Here is a 6,279-nt window from a genome sequence, read left to right as displayed (position 1 = left end):
AAGCCCTGGTTTCCCTAACAGCACATAAACTAGACAGGGTAACAAACACTTGTGATCCCAGAGGGCTCAGTTGATAAAAGCGCTTTATGTTTGTCCCCACCTGTGTCATTGCACCATGTGTGTGCCTGATGCCAAGGAGGCCAGAAGACGGCATTAGATCCCCTGGCACTGGGGCTATAGAAGACTGAGCCTCCGTGTGGTTGCTGGGACTTCAACTCCAGTCCACTGGAAGGGCAGCCAGTGCTCTTAACTGCCGAGCCACCTCTGCAGCCAACACTCTGCCTTAAAAAAAAAAACAAAAAACAAAACAAAACAAAGCTGGGGGTAATGGTGCCCCTTTGTCTCCAAACAAAAGTCCAAGGGGAGGGAGAAGGGCTCAGTGAGGAAAGGCATTTGCTGTACAAGCCTGATGACCTGGGTTCAATCCCCAGAGCCTACCCTACATGCAGGACGGAAAGAACCAACTCTCTGGCTTCCACACACAAACAGCCGCATAAGTAAATAAATGAAATTAAAAAAAAAATAGATGTCTAAAAGTATCCAGTATTGATCTCTAGCCTGCACATACGCATGTACACACACACACACACACACACACACACACACACACACACACACACACACACACCTGAGAAACAAACCCAGGAGGACCTGGCACAGGCTAAGCAAGTCTGCACCTTCGACTTCTCCTCAGTCCTTGTATTATATTTTTCTGGAATTTGAGGCCTTGGGGGCTTTCTGTTTGCATGCGTGTGTGAGAGAGTAAAAGGTATAACAGTAATGGGCTCATGAAACCCAATGTCAGTGTTCGGATAGGACTGGGAGTGTTACTAGGTGGTGAATGCTTGCAAACTATGCATGACGTTCTGGGTTCGGTTCCCAACACACACACTCCTGACTCCCAGTTTCTTGCTCTTGGGGACCTGAGCAAAGGAAGGGGCAGGCTCTGTGTGACCTGTCTCGTCGTCTTCAGGAGTGTTCCTTCCTTGTGTCTGTCTTGTCTTTTTATTATTACTTTTGAGATGGCATCAGTATGTACCTTGGCTTGCCTGGGGCTCCCTGTGTAGAGAAGGCTGGCCACAAACTCAGATGTGCTTTTCTCTACTTTCAGAGTGCTGGGGTTAAAGGTGTGTGCTGCCACTCCTGGCTGAACTTCTCATGGTTTTAAACAGGTCTTCAATTGCATATATGTGTGTGTGTACATATGTCAATTGCATATGTGTGTATGGGTACATGCATACATGTGTGCATATATGCATAAAATGGCTCCAGAAACATCATTAATTTTTGTTTGAATTTTTTTTCTTTTCTTTTCTTTCTTTCTTTCTTTTTTTTTTTTTTTTTTTTGGAGCTGGGGACCAAACCCAGGGCCTTGCGCTTCCTAGGCAAGCACTCTCTACCACTGAGCCAAATCCCCAACCCCTGAATTTTTTTTTTTAATTTTTAAAAATTACATATGAGTGTTTTGCCTGCCTGTTGTCTGAGCCCTCAGAGGCCAGCGTCTCAGATGCCCTGGGACTAGAGTTACAGATGACTGAGCTGCTGTGTAAATGCTTAAGAATGTGACGAGGGCCCCTGGGAAGGGCCAGTGCTTTCAGCCGCTGACCTTTCTCTCCAGCCCTCCAGTTCTTAAATTACTTACTTATGCGTGGAGGTCAAGGGACAGTTCACAGGGTTCATTTCTTTTCTTCCACCATGTAGGTTGAGGGGACGGAACTCGGGTGTTAAGGCTTGGCAGCATGACCTTACCTGCTGAAATGCATTACTACTCTGTTTGGGTTTTCAGATATGATCTCATGTCCCAGCCTGGCCTGGAATTCTCTATGTAGCCAAGATGACCCTGAACTTCTGATCCTCCTGCATCTGCCTCCAGAGTGCTGGGACGCAGGTGTAAACTCCTGTGCCCGCTTTATGTGCTGTTTGGGTATTGAACCTAGGTTTTCAAGCATGGAAGGCACGCGCTCCACCATTTTATCCACATTTCAGCCACGGGGTTTTGTTTTGTTCTGATTTGTTATTAAGTATAGGAATTCACGTAGCACAGGCTGAACCTGATCTTGCTCTGTAGCTGAGGCTGGTCTTGAACTTCTGATCGCCCTGCCTTCACTTCCCGAGTGCTGGACTAGTGACGTGCAGCCCCAACTGAGAATGCTCTTTAGTTCTTCATGAGGCTGGAGAGAGCTCGGCAGTAGAGGCACTTGCTGCCAGTCCTGAGGACCGTAACAGGTTCCACCGTGTCCCAGTCACTTGACAACTGTACCTTTCTTCTGATGCTAGTGACCTAAGTCCATCTGTTTAGTAAACGTGGCGTCTCTTGTGGGCCAGGCACAAGCTTGGCAGCACAGAGTGTACCAAGTGGTGAACCTCTTCCTGGCAGGGGCCGGGTTAGACTCATTTCTGTAATACCCTCTCAGCACGCTGCCTTTCCTCACAGGTGCGCTGTGGGTTTCAGCTGGGTACAGCTCACATTCTGCCCTTTCATACGGATCTCCTAAGTCCAGTCGAAGTAATGGCCTTTTTCCCCCCAAAATGAAATTTCCATATATTGTCTTATGCCTTTTTTTAATTTTTAATTTTTTTTGAAACAGGGTTTCTCTGTGGGCTGGCTATCTGGAGCTTTTCTGTAGATGTGGGTGGCTTGCCTCTGCCTCCCGAGTGCTGTGGTTAAAGAGTGCGCCACCACAGCCCGTAACCTCTCACCTAGTAACGAAGGTTTGTTCACACGTAACAATTCCCAGGACTTTGCTCTAGAACAACTATTTCCCACGTATCTCGTGTAAAATCTAATTCAGAAGCGTATGTCTAATTTAAATTTTAAGGAGAAATAGACAAAGTTAATATTACTAGCCTACTATCTATATAGTCACAATAATTAAATGATTAATAATCGACCTTTAATTCCAGCACTTGGGAAGCAGAGGCAGATCTCTGAGTTTGAGGCCAGCTTGGTCTACAGAGTGGTTCTAGGACAGCCAGGGCTACATTTTATTCATGTAGTCCTTTTGCCTTGTACCACTGGGGATCAAGTCCTGGGCCTTGTAGACACTAGCCACTGAGCTACATTACCATTGCCATATTGTCTTGAAAGTCTGCTGTGCATTCTACGTTCATAGCACTAACCACCTATGGCCGATGGTCCTGTTTTTGGACGACATGGATACAGAATCTTTGAATTTTTGTGTACCACTTCAATACTTAAATCCAAGTAGAACAAGAAGCCATAGAAACATCAGCTACGATGACTTCACTGGAGGAGAGAAACTGTGACACAGCAGCATACACGCTAAGTGGATACGTCATCTGAATCTTTAAAATATTTTAAAGCCATTTCTTGGTTTCTGTTTTATTTTGTTTTAACATTTATTTTATGTATGTGAGTACACCGTAGCTGTCCTCAGACACACCAGAAGAGGTGATCGGGTCTCATTACAGATGGTTGTGAGCCACCTGGTGGTTGCTGGGATTTCACTTCAGGACCTGTGGAGGAGCAGCCTCTGCTGAGCCATCTCTCCAGCCCCCTCGCTCTGTTTTAGACTTGTTTAGAGTCTTGACTGTAGAGCCCAGGTGTCCTCTTCCTTCTCCATGTTCCTGTCCTCACTCTCCTGAGGCTCTTTTTTTTAAAACTATTCTTATAACCTAGTCATAGAATTTGCCATTAGGTTAAAGCCTAATTCAAAACCAGGCAGAGTGGTACACACTTTAGGTCCCAGCACTCGGGAAGCAGAGGCAGGTGGATGTTGGTAATTTTTTGAGGCCAGCCATGGCTACTTAGTAGGCCCCTGTCTGAAAAACAAAACAAAAAGCAAATTATTTTTGAAATGCTGAAGCCCTATGTTTGGTGTGGGGGCGGGGAGGGGCATTACCCCTCTCTCCTCTCTCTCTGTCTCTCTCTCTGTCTCTTTCCTCTCTCTGTCTCTCTCTGTGTCTCTCTCCTCTCTCTTTCTGTCTCTGTCTCTCTCTCTCTATCTCTGTGTCTCTCTCCTCTCTCTTCCTGTCTCTGTCTCTGTGTCTCTCCCTCTGTCTCTCTCTCTCTCTGTGTGTCTCTCTCTGTCTCTCTCTGTCTCTCTGTGTCTCTCTCTGTCTCTCTCTCTCTCTCTGTTTCCATAGCTTGAATTTTTCTTACGCGTTGAACTGCAGTTTCCCAGAAACTAGAACTTGTGCAAGCATTCCTGCTTGTGGAAGTGGAGTTATCTGTTATTAAAGCTAACCTCGCATCTTCCAAGACATTTCAGGGTTTTGGAGCAGGAAATTATTAAATAAAAATTTAAACTGGTTTTTTTTTTTTTTGCCATTCACATTCCTAAACACCACCCCCAAAAATTATTGATGGGGGATGAAGGTGCCTTTTAAGTTAGTCTTAAAAAACGACAAGACGGCTGATAAAACCATATTTGGTAAGAAGATGGCAGAAGAAGAGAGGGTGTATTGCCAAACGTGGACTCCTGGGGAGGAAGAGTGGGAGAGAGACATATGGAGCATGTTTTAAAACAAAACGCTGGACGAGAATCCTAGCGAGTGATAAACATGGTGGTCAGAAGAGGAATCGTTGGTATGCGTGCTGCAAAGCCGTCCCGGGCCAGAGCAGACATTGCAACATTCAAAGCCCAGACCAGCAATCCCTACTGTTCTTTCTGGAACGACATTCTTTCCCATTTAATGGGGGTGGGGGTGGGGGTGGGGTTGTGTATATAAACAGTCAAAGGCCGTAATTAGGAAGCCAGAATCATAGCTTCATACGACCAAGGAAACCCTGCATTGTAAGCATCCCCCTGCAGGACTGATCCAGCATCCATAACTCCTTGCTGGATGCCTAACAAGCATCAACACAGAATGAGTGAATGAACTGGCTGAGGGCAGGGAGTCTGAGTAGTGGGGGAAATGAAAGACTTTACAAATGATGGAACCGCCATGGCTGCGGGGACGGGGAGACCAAGGCTGGAAGGGGCAGGGTGCAGGGTGGGACGAGTTAAAGGAAAAGGCTCTCGGAAGAGGGCAAATAGAGAAAGGAAGTGAAAAGTCCTGCCGACCAATCTGCCCACACCACACCCCCTGCCCGTATCCGCAGCCGGAGTTAATGGGCGGTTTGTGCGGTCCAGGCTGGCCCACCGGCCCGCGCCTCCTGAAGGCTTGAGATTACAGGTGTGTGCCGCCACGCTTGGCTTCAAAATTGCATTTCAAATGTTTTCTGTGTCTACCCAGGAATTTAGGCCTCTTTTTTCTGCCTGGTTGGTACATTTCTCATCCTAAATTCCGAAGCTTTGAGTTGAGCTTCCTGTGTATCGTGTTGGTTTGGTTGATGAGGGCACCGGCGTCTCAGTGCATCTCAATATTGCCAGGGCTGACCTCAGTCCAGGGCTCAACTCATCTCCCACAGCCAAAGGTATAAGCACTTGGCTCCACCTCTGGCCTGCAGTGTTAATTTGTGTTAAAACTGCAACTCTAATTTTAAAAAAGTCATAAAAGTTCTTAAAACACTATTTTCCATGTAAATGTTTAAAACAAGCTTCAGATATTTTGGTCTCCACATATGTCAACTAAAGGAGTCCTTGGGGGAAAAAAGGTCACACACAGGGATGTGGCCTGAGTGCTTGTTGGAGTTTCAGATATTCACCTGCTGTTGATTACATGGCTTTCAAATAAAAATACCTTCACCCCATTTGTACCTCATGAATTCCTGTCTCAAATGTCAAGTGACTTCTGCCTCGTCTCCTGAGTCAGCTAAGCCACAGTGAGGTCATGCGGCCACGGGTCTACCGTGGTTTCATCTGTGAAGTTGAGGCCATGGATGTGTCCAGAGCTAAACAGCTTTGTCTTGTGAGAATTTAATGATTTCTCAAGTATACTTAAGGAACTGCAGCCAGTGGGCGTGCCTTCCAGCGGATGAAGAGACCACTGTCTACATTCTTTCGAAATAAGATATGGTCCAGTATTTTAAACCATGGCAACAGTTGATAAGAAAAACAGCAAAAAACGGTGATCATTTCCATATGGAGAGAAAGCAGTGAGGCTGGGAACTGCCATTCTCCACGGTAGGCTGGGCAGAAGTGGCCAGGGCTTCCATTTTGCCCTTGTTGTATTTGTCAATCACTGTTGCCCTCGAGTTACTGTCACGTTTTATGCAGCTGTGGTTTCTGTGTCTCCCTTTGTTAGTCCCGCTGTTTTGTTTTGTTTTTCGAGACAGGGTTTCTCTGTATCCCTGGCTGTTCTGGAACTCCCAGCAATCCTCCTGCCTCTGCCTCTCTGCCTCTGTGGTAAAGGTGCCTCCACTGCCTTATGAGC

Source organism: Rattus norvegicus, chromosome 10 (assembly GCF_036323735.1).
Source record: "Rattus norvegicus strain BN/NHsdMcwi chromosome 10, GRCr8, whole genome shotgun sequence".
NCBI classification, from domain to species: Eukaryota; Metazoa; Chordata; class Mammalia; order Rodentia; family Muridae; genus Rattus; species Rattus norvegicus.
This window is presented reverse-complemented; position numbering follows the sequence as displayed.